The 16308-nt window shown below is 36.9% G+C and overlaps 1 protein-coding gene across 5 annotated transcripts in view; it reads right to left on the bottom strand.

The window, feature by feature from the left end:
• RCBTB2 (RCC1 and BTB domain containing protein 2) overlaps positions 1 to 16308 on the bottom strand; it is a 49948-nt gene that overhangs the window by 25661 nt on the left and 7979 nt on the right. For 4 of the 5 annotated variants that reach the window (XM_047079711.1, XM_047079727.1, XM_047079732.1 and 1 more), the window contains exon 2: positions 2647 to 2745. The exons of the other annotated variant lie outside the window; for it this stretch is intronic. The gene's annotated coding sequence lies outside the window, so the exon portion shown is untranslated. The remainder of the gene's footprint in view (positions 1 to 2646; positions 2746 to 16308) is intronic. 5 annotated transcript variants of the gene reach the window in all.

The following is a 16308-nucleotide window of genomic DNA, read 5'->3' as shown; positions in this document are numbered from 1 at the left end:
AGCTAAGCTCAAATATGGTGAAGGGAAGATAAGGGAATTAAGGTGTAGGCATGAGAGTTAACAGCTATAAAAACCAAAAGGTGTTTTAACTGTTCTGAAACTATCTTATGGTCTCTTATGCTGAGGTCTGGAAAAGTAATCCCAGGATAAATGAAGATTCTTAAATCTATAAGGAAATAAGTAGAAAATTTTCATTTTACAGTTGACCTCCTCTAGATAAGGAAAAATAAAATTTTAGACCTTGGTCAAATTTTCCCTGGGATTGGAAAGTTCCAAATCTGTGAACAGCAGACTTATCAGTTCTCAGCTCCACTGAAGAGTGTATGATTTGCTAAGCTGGAAAAGAAAGAAAGAAAGAAAGAAAGAAAGAAAGAAAGAAAGAAAGAAAGAAAGAAAGAAAGAGGAGGAATGAATGAAAAAAATGAAAGGATGAACCAAATATGGCTTTGTTATCCTAGACTTTAACAAAAAATCTGCAACAACAGCCACCAAGTATGTAGCAACAGCACTCAATGTTCTTGCCTTAATTAACCATCTCCACAATGACTACTTTCTACCACATAGAAGTAACAGCAGAAGCAGCTCTAACAAAAGATACGCAGTATGTCTAGACTGTGGTTCAATCATTACACAGTTAACTATCCCATCACTAAAAATAAATATAAAGAAATATTCTCCTCTACCCCAAAGCAACAGAATGAAATCGTATTTAATAATGTTGATATTTCTGATTTATTAGTTTGGATTCTATTTACTCAAACAAATACAATCCACATTTCAAAGGGACTAACATCAGAACATTTTATCTGATATTATTTATAAGCAGTTAGAGCTTTATAATAGAGAATGCTGGTAAAATTTTGTTCTCATCAGCTATGGAAAGGTCTCTTAGAATATAAGGAATAATCATATTCAGAATAATTGTAACTCAAACTATGACAACTGATACAAATCATTGTTTCTAATGTTTGGAAAAGATATGCTTGTTTTTAAAATAATCACTTAGACTTTTCTCACGTATTTATTTATAAAACTTGGTCTAGTTGCCAATATGGGAAGATAATTTCATGTGACAGTTAATCCTACTTGATCTGTGCTTCCTATTAATTTGCAAGCGTTGTTAAGAGAGGCAACCCTGACTTGTTCATTGCTATAACCACCGCAGGACATGGGTCACAGCAGACCACAATACCATATACTGGTTGAAAGCATCCTTTGAATACAGCTTTTTGTATACAAGAGACTGCCTGCATTGAAGATTCTTTTCGTTTTGTTTCATCCTAACTGCATCATCTACATTTTGCCCCAAGTTTACTAGAACAAAAAACAAAAAGAGGAGAGGGAAAAAAGAAAGAGGAAGAGAAAAAAACTAGAACAGAAGTCAAAGGCAAGAAAAAAGAGGAAATGAATAAGAGGAGAAAAAGGGACCAAAGAAGAGATGCCTCTCATTGTATTGTAGGCTACCTTGTGCCTAGTAGAAGGGAAATCTTTCCAACACACTAACCAGTAATCCCGGTTTGTCGTTTCCCATCCTACCCCTCACTCTACCATTGTAAGTAACCAATTCCATCGTTTTCTGGTTTATTCTTCCTGTTTCGTTTCCTCCTTACATAAAAAATAGCAATTTTATATACTCTTGGGCAATTTGCATTTTTTTAAAACTCAGTTAACAATATATCTCCTGGAAATCATTCCATATCAGCTAACAAAGTTTTTGTTTTGTTTTGTTGGTTTGTTTAACCAACTGAGTATCCTAGTTTTTAAAGGAAGAAAATAAATAGCTCTTTTTGGTGTCTTTGATCAATTTCAATTATAGTACCTATTTAAAAATTAGAGTGGTGGAACACAGCCCATTGTGTTTGACACTCAAGTTAAGACATAATTGCATTAGTGGCATATTGAAATTACCACAATCAAAGAAATAACATTTGTAAGATTCAACTAACATTAACCATAAGATTAACATAATTTCATCTTTATGGTCAGAACATTCTTGAAGATTTAAAAATGATTCAAGAATAAGTACTATTGTACAGTACTGTGAAAAAAAATTGTTGAATTCTCTAGCATTGTAGAAAGTAGACTGATTTTTTTTCTCACATTATTTCAGTGTGATACAAACATTAACAGAGAAAACTAGCGTCAATTTGCACCACTTAAGGAATATAGTTTATGGAATATATGTGAGTGTTATAGTTATCTTATTCTATTTTCTACATGATTTTAGCAGGCTATTATTACTATCAATGTTATAGCAGTATATCAATATATACTTCCTAAAAATCCACAATATACAGAATACCATACCTTTGAATTACAAATAACAGTAGCAACAATAATAATGGTTAAAATAAACAGTAACCCTGTGCCAAGTATTAAGTGCCTTATATTATCTCATTAAACTTTACAATAGCCAAAATGAACAGACACAATCATTGCCTCCATTTTATGGACATGTTTACAAAACTTGACCAACCATCACCAACCAGTCAGGGTTAGAGCCAATATTTGAACACAAGATGGATTTCAAAACTTCTCTCTTGGACCCTCTCCTGTATTTCAAGGATATTTTAAGTTTTCCTATGTACGTTCCCATTTTATTTTATACTGACTGGCTGGGAAAGTTCCCTCCAAATATTTTTGTACCTGATTGTTTTAAGTTTCTGGAGCTCAGTATTCAGTCATCTTTAATCCTGTTCTGTCTAGATCCTTGTAAAGTTGTCTTCTAGGATAAAGTTAATGTGACTGAAAAACATAAATACATAAATTCTATTAGAGAAAATTCTACAGAGAAGGAAAAGAATATACCATCTTGCAACTACAACAAGCTATTATTTATCTGAGAAGTATACAGTTTAAAAACTGTATTAGCTCTGTTATTAAAAAGTCAGTAGATATGCTCAATTATTAAAAATCAATATTGTAAAATATAACTTTTAGATTTTATACTTTGTAAGTTTTGGGACAATACTTCACCAACTTGAATAATGTAACATACGAAAAAACTCTATACAGTTAAATTTGTAATATGTCAACACAGAAAATGCAAGAGAAGCCATCTGGAATGTGAAAAAAGCAAAACTTTCATACTTTTGGAAGAAGGTATAGAAAACATCTTTGTGACCTTAGGGCAGGGAAAGATTTCTTAAATAAGACACAGAAGCATAAACCACAATGTCTGGTAAAACTTAAAAAAATATGGCATACTAAAAAACAAAATGAACAAAGGAAAACACATGCCACAGAATGAGAGAAGATATTTTCAACATATATAACTGGTGGCTTACAAAGAATTTGTATCCAGAATAAATACCTAAAAATCAGTAACAAAAAAAACAATCCAATTTAGAAATGGGCAAAAGACAAGAAAACTCACAGAAACAATAAACATATTATGAGATGCTCAAATTCACTATGGAAATGCAATCACAGTGAGACAGAGCTCACCCATCTGCAAAATTAAAGGGGGATAATACCTAGTGTTGGTGAGGATACATATCATAAAGCACACTCATACTGCTGTAAGAAAAGCAACTGGTATAATCACTTTAGAGAGTAACTCAACAATATTTAGGCCAGAGCAGTGTCTTTTGATCTTTTTTTTTTTTTTGATACATGTATGTATCTGAAACAAAAGTTCGACAAAATAATTCTTACTCTTATTATATGATGTGCTTAAGGACATCCTTTTTTCTATTTTTTCTGTCTTACTCTATTCTACTGTATCCTACTCTATTTTATCCTTTCCTATTTCAGTATTTAAAAGAAAATGCTGGTCGGAGGAGCTAAGATGGCGGAACAGCATCGAAGTTTTTTTTGTGTCTCGTGTCCATGAAATACAGCCAAACCAACACTAAACCATGCTGCACACCTAGAAAACTGATGTGAGGATTAACACAACAATCTACACAACTGAACCACAGAATTCAGCAGGTACGTGGCACGGAGAGGTGAATTTGGGGAGCAAGAAGCCACAAAAGGTAGGGAACCACTTTTGGGGGCGGAGAGAGGATGGAGACTGGGGAGGGGGGGAGAATACGGGAAAAGCACCCCTCCCCAAAAGCAGCTGGAGAGAAAATGGAAAAGTGGAAACAGCTGCAGGGACTGAACTAAAAAGGGAGAAAGGAGAAAGGAGAAAGGAGAGGGTTTAAATTCCATGAAGACTCTAAACATGGGGAGCGCAGAGTCTGCAACTCTGCAGCTCAATACCTGGATGTGCTCTGGTGTGAAGGGTGAATCCCCAGGAGTAGAGTGGATTCTGGGGTTCTTCAGGTCACACGGGGAGAGGCGGTTCCCCTGCTGGGAGGACACCTGGTAGAGGCTGTGTGGGTCCCCCAAAGGTAAGGTCCAAGTGGACCCGGGAGAACAACCACATTCGCTGGTGCTGGAACAAGGTTGTTAAGGGTAAAGCCTGGTGCCAGATGTGTGTTGTGATTTTCCATACTCCCTGAAACGCTGCTGCTGCACTATCTTGCGAACTTTTTCTGGGGAGGGCTGGCACCCAGCCATAGTCTCTGGGCATTGGCAGCGGCATGGCCCCACAAATGTTCCTGGGTGCGGCTGGCACCCAGACATTGCTCGATGAGACCCTCGTGCAGAGGGGCAGAAAGGGTCAAAGCCGCAGTCCCTCAGAAATAAGAGGTCGGGAAAAACAGCCACGTCTGAGACAAAACTCAGGAGGGAGGTGCTGCCTGGGGCGTGGTCGTGGACTGTGTAAAAGCGGGAGTGGATAGAAGCCAAAGACAAAGGACTGGTGCACGAGTGCTGATCGGAGAGAACAGAGTTCCGATACTAGAGACTGGCTAGCTGGGTGATGCCATTTTTACCACTCCTGTGCGTGCGCATGCGCACCTACGAGCACTACAACAATCCACCCCAGTAAGGTAAGCAGCGCCATCTACTGGAGAACCAAGCCGTTACACTGAGTCCCGCGCAACTGGGCCAACCTTGATCTTCAGGAACACACATCTCTCCGCCTGCTTAGTTTATGGACTATAAAGTGCGTCATAGTTTGACTTCTAGGGGAAAATGAAGTGATTTCAGTCGTATTTCAGTATGTTCAATGGCCCATCTATTCAATTTTCTTTTTTTCTATTTTTTGTTTCTTTTCTTTTTCTTGAACACATAAAGAGAAAAACCTCATTTTTATTTTCAATTTATATTAAAAATATCTTAATTTGGGGGGCACCTGGGTGGCTCACTTGGTTAAGTATCGGATGTCAGCTCAGGTCATAATCTCATGATTTGTGAGTTAAAGCCCCACATCGGGCTCTGTGCTGACAGCTCAGAGCCTGGAGCCTGCTTCCTCTCTCTCTGCCCCTCCCCTGCTCATGATCTCTCTCTCTCAAAAATAAACATTAACAAAAATGTAAACAATATTTTATTTTTTTCTACTGTATTTTTTACTTTTGGGTAATTTTTTTCAAATTCTATTTAATTCCACCAATTCATTTTAGTCACTTCAGTGTATTCATTTTTTCAAATAATTTGTGTTTTTTTCGTTCCCCTTTTTTCTCTAATCTGTCAAGACCCTTTCCACACCCAGACCAAAACACACCTAAGATCTAGCATCATATATTTGATTTTGTGTGTGTGTGTTTCCTTATTTTTAACACTTTTTTAATTTTAATTTTTTTACCTCATTAATCCTTTTTCTCCCTTCAAAATGATGAAACGAAGGAATTCACCCCAAAGGAAAGAGCACGAAGAAACGACAGCCAAGGATTTAACCAAAAGAGATAGAAACAAGATGTCTGAACCAGAATTTAGAATCACGATAATACAAACACTAGCTGGAGTCGAAAATAGATTAGAATCCCTTTCTGCGGAGATAAAAGAAGTAAAAGCTAGTCAGGATGAAATAAAACATGCTGTAACTGAGCTGCAATCTTGGATGGACGCCACGGCAGCAAGGATGGATGAGGCAAAACAGGAATGAGCGATATAGAGGACAAATTTATGGAGAATAATGAAGCAGAAAAAAAGAAGGAGATTAAGGCAAAAGAGCATGATTTAAGAATTAGAGAAATCAGTAATTCATTAAAAAGGAAAAAACATCAGAATCACAGGGGTTCCAGAAGAGGAAGAGAGAGAAATAGGGGTAGAAGGGTTATGTGAACAAATCATAGTGGAAAATTTTCCTAACCTAGGAAAAGACACAGTATCAAAACTCAGGAAGCACACAGAACTCCCATTAGATTCAACAAAAATTGACCATCAATAAGGCATATCATAGTCAAATTCACAAAATACTGAAGCCAGGAGAGAATCAGGAAAGCAGCAAGGGAAAAAAAGTCCTTAACCTACCAGGGAAGACAGATCAGGTTTGTAACAGACCTATCCACAGAAACTTTGCAGGCCAGAAAGGAGTGGCAGGATATATTAATTGTGCTTGACTCAGAAAACTATGCAGCCAAGAATTCTTTATGCAGCAAGGGTGTCATTCAAAATAGGAGATAAAGTTTCCCAAACAAAACTTAAAGGAGTTCATGACCACTAAAACAACCCTGCAAGAGATTTTAAGGGGGACTCTCTGAGGGGAGAAAAGATAAAATAAATAAATAAATAATAAACAAACAAATAAATAAATAAATGAATACCAAAAGCAACAAAGACTAGAAAGGACCAGAGAACACCACCAGAAACTCCAACTCTACAAGCAACATAATGGCAATACATTCATATCTTCCAGTACTCACTCTAAATATCAATGGACTCAATGCTCCAATCAAAAGACATAGGGTAACAGAATGGATAAGAAAACAAGATCCATCTATATGCTGTTTACAAGAGACCCACTTTAGACCTAAAGACACCTTTAGACTGAAAGTAAGCGAATGGAGAACCATCTATCATGCTAATGGTCAACAAAAGAAAGCCAGAGTAGCCATACTTATATCAGATAATTTAGACTTTAAAATAAAGACTGTATCAAGAGATGAAGAAGGGCATTATATCAAAATCAAGGGGTCTACCCACCAAGAAGACCTAATAATTGTAAACATTTATGCACCAAATGTGGCAGCACCCAAATATATAAATCAATCACAAACATAAGGAAACTCATCAATAGTAATACCATAAAAGTAGGAGACTTCAACACCCCACTCACAGCAATGGACAGATCATCTAATCAAAAAATCAACAAGGAAACAATGGCTTTGAATAACACACTGGACCAGATGGACTTAACAGATATATTCATAACATTTCATCCTAAAGCAGCAGAATATACATTCTCCTCCAGTGCACATGGAACGTTCTCCAGAACAGACCACATACTGGGACACAAATCAGCCCTCAGCAAGTACAAAGGACTGAGATCATACTGTGCATATTTTCAGACCATAATGCTATGAAACTTGAAATCAACCACAAGAAAAAATTTGGAAAGGTAACAAATACTTGGAGACTGAAGAACATCCTACTGAAGAATGAATGGGCTAACCAAGCAGTTAAAGATGAAATTAAAAAGTTCACGGAAGCCAATGAAGATGATAACACCACAACCCAAAACCTCTGGGACACAGCAAAGGCAGTCATAAGAGGAAAGTATGTAGCAATCCAGGCCTTCCTAAAGAAGGAAGAAAGATCTCAGATACACAACCTAACCTGAGGCCTTAAAGAGCTGGAAAAAGAACAGCAAATAAAACCCAAAAACAGCAGAAGACAGGAAATAATAAAGATTAGAGCAGAAACTAAAGCTATCAAAACCAAAAAAAAAAAAAAAAAAAGTAGAACAGATCAATGAAACCAGAAGCTGGTGCTTTGAAAGAATTAAGAAAATTGATAAACCACTAGCCAGTTTGATCAAAAAGAAAAAGGAAAGGACCCAAATACATAAAATCAAGAATGAAAGAGGAGAAATCACAACCAAATCAGCAGAAATAAAAACAATAATAAGAATATTATGAGCAATTATATGCCAATAAAATGGGCAACCTGGAAGAAATGGACCAATTCCTAGAAACATATATACTACCAAAACTGGAACAGGAAGAAATAGAAAATTTGAACAGACCCATAACCAGTAAGGAAATTGAATTTGGAATCAAAAACCTCCCAAAAAACAAGAGTCCAGGACCAGATGGCTTTCCAGGGGAATTCTACCAAACATTTAAGGAAGAGTTAACACCTACTCTCTTGAAGCTGTCCCAAAGAATAGAAATGGAAGGAAAACTTCCAAACTCTTTCTATGAAACCAGCATGACCTTGATTCCAAAACCAGACAGAGACCCCACTAAAAAGGAGAACTACAGACCGATTTCCCTGATGAACATGGATGCAAAAATCCTCAACAAGATATTAGCCAACCAGATCCAACAATACATTAAAAAAATTATTCACCACGACCAAGTGGGATTTATACCTGGGATGCAGGGCTGGTTCAATATCCGCAAAACAATTAACGTGATTCATCACATCAATAAAAGAAAGGACAAGAACCATATGATCCTCTCAATAGATGCAGAGAAAGCATTTGACAAAATACAGCATCTTTTCTTGATAAAAACCCTCCAGAAAGTAGGGATAGAAGGAGCATACCTCGAGATCATAAAAGCCATATACGAAAGACCCAACGTTAACTATCATCCTCAATGGGAAAAACTGAGAGCTTTCCCCCTAAGGTCAGGATCAAGACAGGGATGTCCACTCCCACCACTGTTATTCAACATAGTATTGGAAGTCTTAGCCTCTACAATCAGACAACACAAAGAAATAAAAGGCATCCAAATCGGCCAGGAGGAGGTCAAACTTTCACTCTTTGCAGATGACATTATACTCTATATGGAAAACCCAAAAGATTCCACCAGAAAACTGCTAGAACTGATTTATGAGTAGAGCAAAGTTGCATGATATAAAATCAATGCACAGAAATCGGTTGCATTCCTATACATCAACAATGAAGCGACAGAAAGAGAAATTAAGAAATCGATCCCATTTACAATTTCACCAAAACCCATAAAATACCTAGGAATTAATCTAACCAAAGAGGTGAAAAATCTATACACTGAAAACTATAGAAAGCTTATGAAAGAAATTGAAGAAGACACAAAAACATGGAAAAAGATTCCATGCTCCTGGATAGGAAGAACAAATATTGTTAAAATGTAGATACTACCCAAAGCAATCTACATATTGAATGCAATCCCTATGAAAATAACACCAGCATTCTTCACAGAGCTAGAACAAACAATCCTAAAATTTGTATGGAACCAGAGAAGACCCTGAATAGCCAAAGCAATCTTGAAAAAGAAAACCAAAGCAGGAGGCATCACAATCCTGGACTTCAAGCTATACTACAAAGCTGTAATCATCAAGACAGTATGGTACTGACACAAGAACAGACACTCAGATCAATGGAACAGGGAACCCAGATATGGACCCACAAAGGTATGGGCAACTAATCTTTGACAAAGCAGGAAAGATTATCCAATGGAATAAAGACAGGCTCTTCAGCAAGTGGTTCTGGGAAAAATGAACAGCGACATGCAGAAAAATGAACCTGGACCACTTTCTTATACCATACACAAAAATAAACTCAAAATGGATGGAAGACCTCAATGTAAGACAGGAAGCCATCAAAATCCTCAAGGAGAAAGCAGGCAAAACCTCTTTGATCTTGGCCACAGCAACTTCTTACTCAACACGTCTCCAGAGGCAAGGGAAATAAACACAAAAATGAACTACTGGGACCTCATCAAAATAAAAAGCTTCTGCACAGCGAAGGAAACAATCAGCAAAACTAAAAGGCAACCGACAGAATGGGAGAAGATATTTGCAAATGATATATCAGATAAAGGGTTAGGATACAAAATCTATAAAGAACTTATCAAACTCAACACCCCAAAAAACAAATAATCCAGTGAAGAAATGGGCAAAACACATGAATAGACACTTCTCCAAAGAAGACATCCAGATGGCCAACCGACACATGAAAAATTGCTCAACATCACTCATCAACAGGGAAATAAAAATCAAAACCACAATGAGATGCCACCTTACACCTGTCAGAATGGCTAACAGTAACAACTCAGGCAACAACAGATGTTGGCAAGGATGGGGAGAAAGAGGATCTCTTTTGCATTGTTGGTGGGAATGCAAGCTGGTGCAGCCACTCTGGAAAACAGTATGGAGGTTCCTCAAAAAATTACAAATAGAACTACCCTACAACCCATCAACTGCACTACTAGGTATTTATCAGGGATACAGGTATGCTGTTTCGAAGGGACACATGCACCCCAATTTTTATAGCAGCACTATCAACAACAGCTAAACTATGGAAAGAGCCCAAATGTCCGTCGAGGGATGAATGGATAAAGAAGATGTGGTACATATATTCAATAGATTATTACTCAGCAATCAAAAAGAATGAAATCTTGCCATTTGCAACTACGTGGATGGAACGGGAGGGTATTATGCTAAGCGAAATTAGTCAGAGACAGGCAAATATGACTTCACTCATATGAGGACTTTAGGACACAGAACAGATGAACGTAAGGGAAGGAAAGCAAAAATAACATAAAAACAGGGAGGGAGACAAAACATAAGAGACTCAAATATGGAGCACAAACAGAGGGTTACTGGAGGGGTTGTGGGGGGGGGGATGGGCTAAATGGGCAGGGGCCATTAGGGAATCTACTCCTGAAATTATTGTTGTACTATATGCTAACTAATTTGGATGCAAATTAAAAAAATAAAATTAAAAAAAAAAAGAAAATGCTGGTCTCGACTCACTAAAATAATTTCATGATCACTAAGAAGTCACACCTTACAGCTTGGACAGTGCTGGCCTAGATAAACTCTAGAGCATATTCACAATTGTTTGCAATAGAAGAACACTAGAAATAGCAAACAGAATTGATCAACAGGATTCCTCAACAGAATTTATCAACTGTGGCATGTGGATACCATACAGCAATTAAAATTAGACAGAATCAACACAGATAAATCTCCAAAATAATTTTAGCCAAAAACCACTCAGTCACAGAATGATACAGATGGTACACTATTTGATAAATTAATTCATCAAATTTAATAAAGTTTAAAACATGCAGAAGACAATACTATTTTAATGTGTCATGGATACTGACACATACATGAGTGGAGTCTGACGGGAATTTTTTTTAATAGGAAAGTTTTGATAAGGGTAATGCGAAAGATAAAATTTTCCATGTAATTCTTTCAGTGAATTGGTATGATTGGCTTCTCCATCTGAGAAGGCAGTTTTCAAGATATTAAAGTTAAATTATATTAATAATCTGAGTATAGGAGAATAGTTACCCAATGTTAAAGAAAACACCATTTTGGAGTCAAAATACATCCACTCTAATATTGCCTCTACCATCAACACAAGAATTCAATAAAGTCTTGATAATCACAACTCATAAACCACAATCTCTTTTGCCATCAGAAAAAGAAAATTTTATCAATACCAAAAGAAGATAACAAATAAATAACATGGACAAACTATAGTATCTTAAATGCCATGGAAGAAATTTCAAAATAGACAAAAAGTTTACTATTAGCATATTAGAATGGCAAAAATGTATTTTCTACTTCTGGTCCAAAACTGCTTACAATGATCCAGCAATTACACTATTATGTATTTACCCCAAGAATACAAAAAATACTGATTTGAGGGGATATAAGCACACCAATGTTTACAGCAGCATTATCAACAATAGCAAAATTATGGAAAGAGCCCAAATGTCCACTGTCTGATGAATGGATAAAGAAGACGTGGTGTGTGTATGCATGTATGTGTGTATGTATGTGTGTATATACATATACATATATATATACACACACACACACACATATATATATGGAATATTACTCAACCATCAAAAAGAATGAAATCTTGCCATTTACAATGACAAGGTAGAGCTAGAGAGTATTAAACTAAGCAAAATAAGTTGGTCAGAGAAAAATACCATATGATTTCACTCATGTGGAATTTAAGAAACAAAACAGATGAATGTGGGCTGGCGGGGGGGGGGGGGGAGGCAAACCTGAAAACAGACTCTTAACTAAAGAGAACAAACTGAGGGTTGCTGGAAGAGAGGATGGCAGTTGAATAGGTAATGGATATTAAGAAGGGCACTAGTGGGGCGCCTGGGTGGCGCAGTCGGTTGGGCGTCCGACTTCAGCCAGGTCACGATCTCGCGGTCCGGGAGTTCGAGCCCCGCGTCGGGCTCGGGGCTGATGGCTCGGAGCCTGGAGCCTGTTTCCGATTCTGTGTCTCCCTCTCTCTCTGCCCCTCCCCCGTTCATGCTCTGTCTCTCTCTGTCCCAAAAATAAATAAACGTTGAAAAAAAAAAAATTTAAGAAGGGCACTAGTGATAAGCACTGGGTGTTGTATGTAAGTGATGAATGACTAAATTCTACACCTGAAAGTAGTATTACACTGTATATTAGCTAACTGCAATTTAGATAAAAACTTGAAAAAAAAAATTTTTTTTAAATAAAACTGTTGAGGTACCTGGGTGGTGCAGTCAGTTAAGCGTCTGACTCTTGGTTTCAGCTTAGGACATGATCTCACAGTTTGTGGGATTGAACCCTGAATCAGGCTCCTCATTGACAGCATGGAGCCTGCTTGGGATTCCCTCTCCCTCTCTCTCTCTGCTCCTCCCCCAATCATGCACATGCGTGTGCTCTCTTTCAAAATAAACTTAAAAAACAAAATTAAATTAAAATAAAATAATAAAATAAAATGAAATGAAGTAAAATAAAATAAATACAATACAATGCAATACAATAAAACTGTTTACAAATTTCCCCCTTTTCTGCACAGGAGGGCAATGTTTCTTATAGACCTCTTATAGACCTCTTCTTCTCTTATAGAGAAGAGGTTGGCATCTGTATTAGGAAGATCTCTTCACAGTGATAGAGTGTCACAGATTAAGATCATTCCATACATGGGGTGCCTGGGTGGCTCAGTCAGTTGAGCGTCCGACTTCGGCTCAGGCCATGATCTCACAGTTTGTGGGTTCGAGCCCCGCATCAGGCTCTGTGCTGACCGCTTGCTCAGAGCCTGGAGCCTGCTTCAGATTCTGTGTTTCCCTCTCTCTCTCTGCCCCTCCCCTGCTCACACTTTGTCTCACTCTGTTTCTCAAAAATAAATGAATGTAAAAAAAAAAAAAAAAGATTATTCCATACAATTCTTACTACATGTTATTTACTGTTTTTTTCCTTACATGTGTTTTCACACTTACAACTTGACTCATGTATGTTGTTAATTATTCATATTAATAAGTGCCTATGCTTCGCAAAACAGTTTCTTATGAATTTCCTTTTTTTGGAATGTAATAAGAACTATGTTATTACAGAATCATACCATACTCACATTTGCTTCGCAATATAAAAAGAAAATGAGAGAATGCCTTTTCAAAGAAGAAACTCCTACCACTGATCTCTGCCTTTAGAGGATCTAAATTGGACACTCACAGGGCCAATGTTTCAAGTTTTTGCAACAGTAATTTTCAAAAGCAAATATACATCAACAAAGGTAATTTTTTTGTATAACATTTCGTTTTTTTTTTTTTTTTTTTTTTTGCTCTGTGCAAGTTTCATTCCAATGTGGGAAGCTAACAATCATAATAGGTACATTATACTGTATATTGAAAAGTGATGGTGCCATAAAAATGAAAATGGAGCAAGATAGGAGGGATCAGGAGTCTTGAGGTTGATTATAAGGTTTTCAATTTTGAACAGGGTGGTCAGAGAGCTTCCCTGACTATATAATATCTAAGGAAAGACTTGAAGAAAGGAAGAAGTGAGCTCTGAGTACATCTAGAGCAAAAGTGATCCACACACAAAATCTATCCACTGCTAAAGCTCTGAGGTTAGTAGGTTTGAGCAGAAAAGTGACAAGATCTGATCTTGTTTTGAGTTGCACTAGTTCTGTGCTGATATTTCTATTATTTTCTCTTTTTTATTGAGGTGTAATTGACATGCAACATTACTTTCAGGTGTATAACATAATGATTCAACATCTGTATACACTGTGAAATGGTCACCACAATAAATCTATTCACCACCATAAGTTACAAGAAAAAAAATTGTTTCTTATAATGAGAACTTTCAAGATCTACTCTTCTGGCAACACTCAAAATATGCACCTACAATATTATTGACTATAGTCACCATGCTGCACATCACACTCCATGTCATATTCATTTCATACCCTGAAGTCTGTACCTCGGAACCCCCTTCATTCATTTCATCACTCCCCCAACCCCCTCACTCCTGGCAACCACCACCGTTTTCTCCATCTCTATAACTTTTGTTTGTTGTATTACTTAGATTCCACATATAAGTGAGATCGTACAGTATTTGCCTTTCTCTGATTTATTTCACTTAGCATAGTGGCCTCTAGGTCCATCCATGTTGTTTCAAATGGCAAGATCTCATTCTTTTCTATGGCTAAGTAGTATTCTGTTGTGTATATATACCACACGTTCTTTATCCATTTATCTATCTGTGGGCACTTAGGTTGTTTTTATATGTTGGCTCTTGTAAATAATGCTGCAATGAACACAGGGGTGAATATATCTTTTCAATTTAGTGTTTTCATTTTCTTTCAGTAAAAACCCAGAAATGGAATTGCTGGATCATATGCGACTTTTTTGAGGAACCTGTTTTCCATAGTGGCTGCACAACTGACATTCCCACCAACAAGGCACAAGGGTTCCCTTTTCTTCACAACCTTGCCAACACTTGTTATTTCCTGGCATACTGATAACAGCCATTCTAACAGGTGCGAGGTGACATATCACTGTGGTTTTGACTTGCATTTCTCTGATGATTAGTGATGTTGAGCATCTTTTCCTGTGCCTGTTGGCCATCCATATGTCTCCTTTGGAAAAATGTCTATTCAGATCCTGTGCTCATTTTTAATTGTTTATTTGCTATTGAGTTACACGAGTTCTTCATATTTGAATATTAAATCCTTATCAAATATATGATTTGCAAATATTTTTTTCCCATTTTGTAGGTTGCCTTTTCATTTTGTTGATGGTTTCCTTTGCTGTGCAGAAGCTTTTTAGTTTGATGTAGTTCCACTTGTTTATTTTTGCTTTTGGTGTCAGATCCAAAAAACACTGCCAAGACCAATACCAAGAGGCTTACTGCCTATGTTTTCCCCTAGTTGTATGGTTTCAAGTCTTACATTCTAGTCTTTAGTTCATTTTGAGCTAATTTTTGTGTATAGTTTAAGTAATCTAGTTTCATTCTTTTGCATGTAATTATCCAGTTTTCCCAACACCACTTATTAAAGAGGCTGTCCTTATCCCCATTGTATATTCTTGCATTGTGGGGCAGAAATTAATTGAACATATGCATAGGTTTATTTCTGGGCTCTCTATTCTGTTTCATTGGTCTAGGAGTCTGATTTTATGCCAGTATCATCCTGTTTTGATTACTATGGCTTCATAATTTGGTTGAAATCAGGAAACATACCTCCAGCCTTGCCCTTCTTTTTCAAGATTGCTTTGGCTACACAGGGTCTCATACAAATTTTAGGATTATTTGTTATACTTCTGTGAAAAATGCCCTTGGGACTGATAGGAATTGCATTGAATCTATATATTGCTTTGAGTAATAGGGACATTTTAACAATATTAATTCTTCCAATCCATAAGCATGGGATATCTTTCCAATTATTTGTGTCTTCATCAATTTCTTCCATCAATGTCTTATAATTTTCAGCGTGCAAGTCTTTCACCTCCTTGCTTAAATTTATTCTTAGGTATTTTATTATTTTTGATGTAATTGTAAATGGGATTTTTAAAATTTCTCGTTCTCACAGTTTGTTAGTGTATAGAAATGCAACAGATGGGGCACCTGGGTGGCTCAGTGGGTTGAGCATCCGACTTTGGCTCAGGTCATGATCTCGTGGTTTATGAGTTCGAACCCCACATCGGGCTCACTACTGTCAGCCTGTCAGTGCAGAGTCCACTTCGGATCCTCTGTCTCCCTCTCTGCCCCTCCCCCACTTGCACTCTCCCAAAAATAAAATATATGTTTTTTAATGCAACAGATTTTTGTATGTTGATTTTATATCCTGCAACTTTACTGAATTCATTTATTTATTTTTTACTGAATTAAAGAATCTAACAGCTTTTTGGTGGTATCTTTATGGTTTTCTATATATGAAATCATGTCACAAATAGTGAAAGGTTTCTTTCTTTCCAATTTGCATGCTATTTATTTATTTATTGCCTAATTGCTCTAGGACTTCTAACACTATGTTGTATTAAAATGGCAAGAGTAGGCATCTTTGTCTTGTACCTAATCTTAAAGAAA

This window comes from Lynx rufus, unplaced genomic scaffold (genome assembly GCF_022079265.1).
Source record: "Lynx rufus isolate CCGP_SWC_20201006 ecotype Redwood Valley unplaced genomic scaffold, mLynRuf1.p SCAF_1, whole genome shotgun sequence".
Lineage (NCBI taxonomy): Eukaryota > Metazoa > Chordata > Mammalia > Carnivora > Felidae > Lynx > Lynx rufus.
The sequence above is the reverse complement of the archived record's forward strand: the minus strand, read 5'-3'. Positions and strand labels throughout refer to the sequence as shown.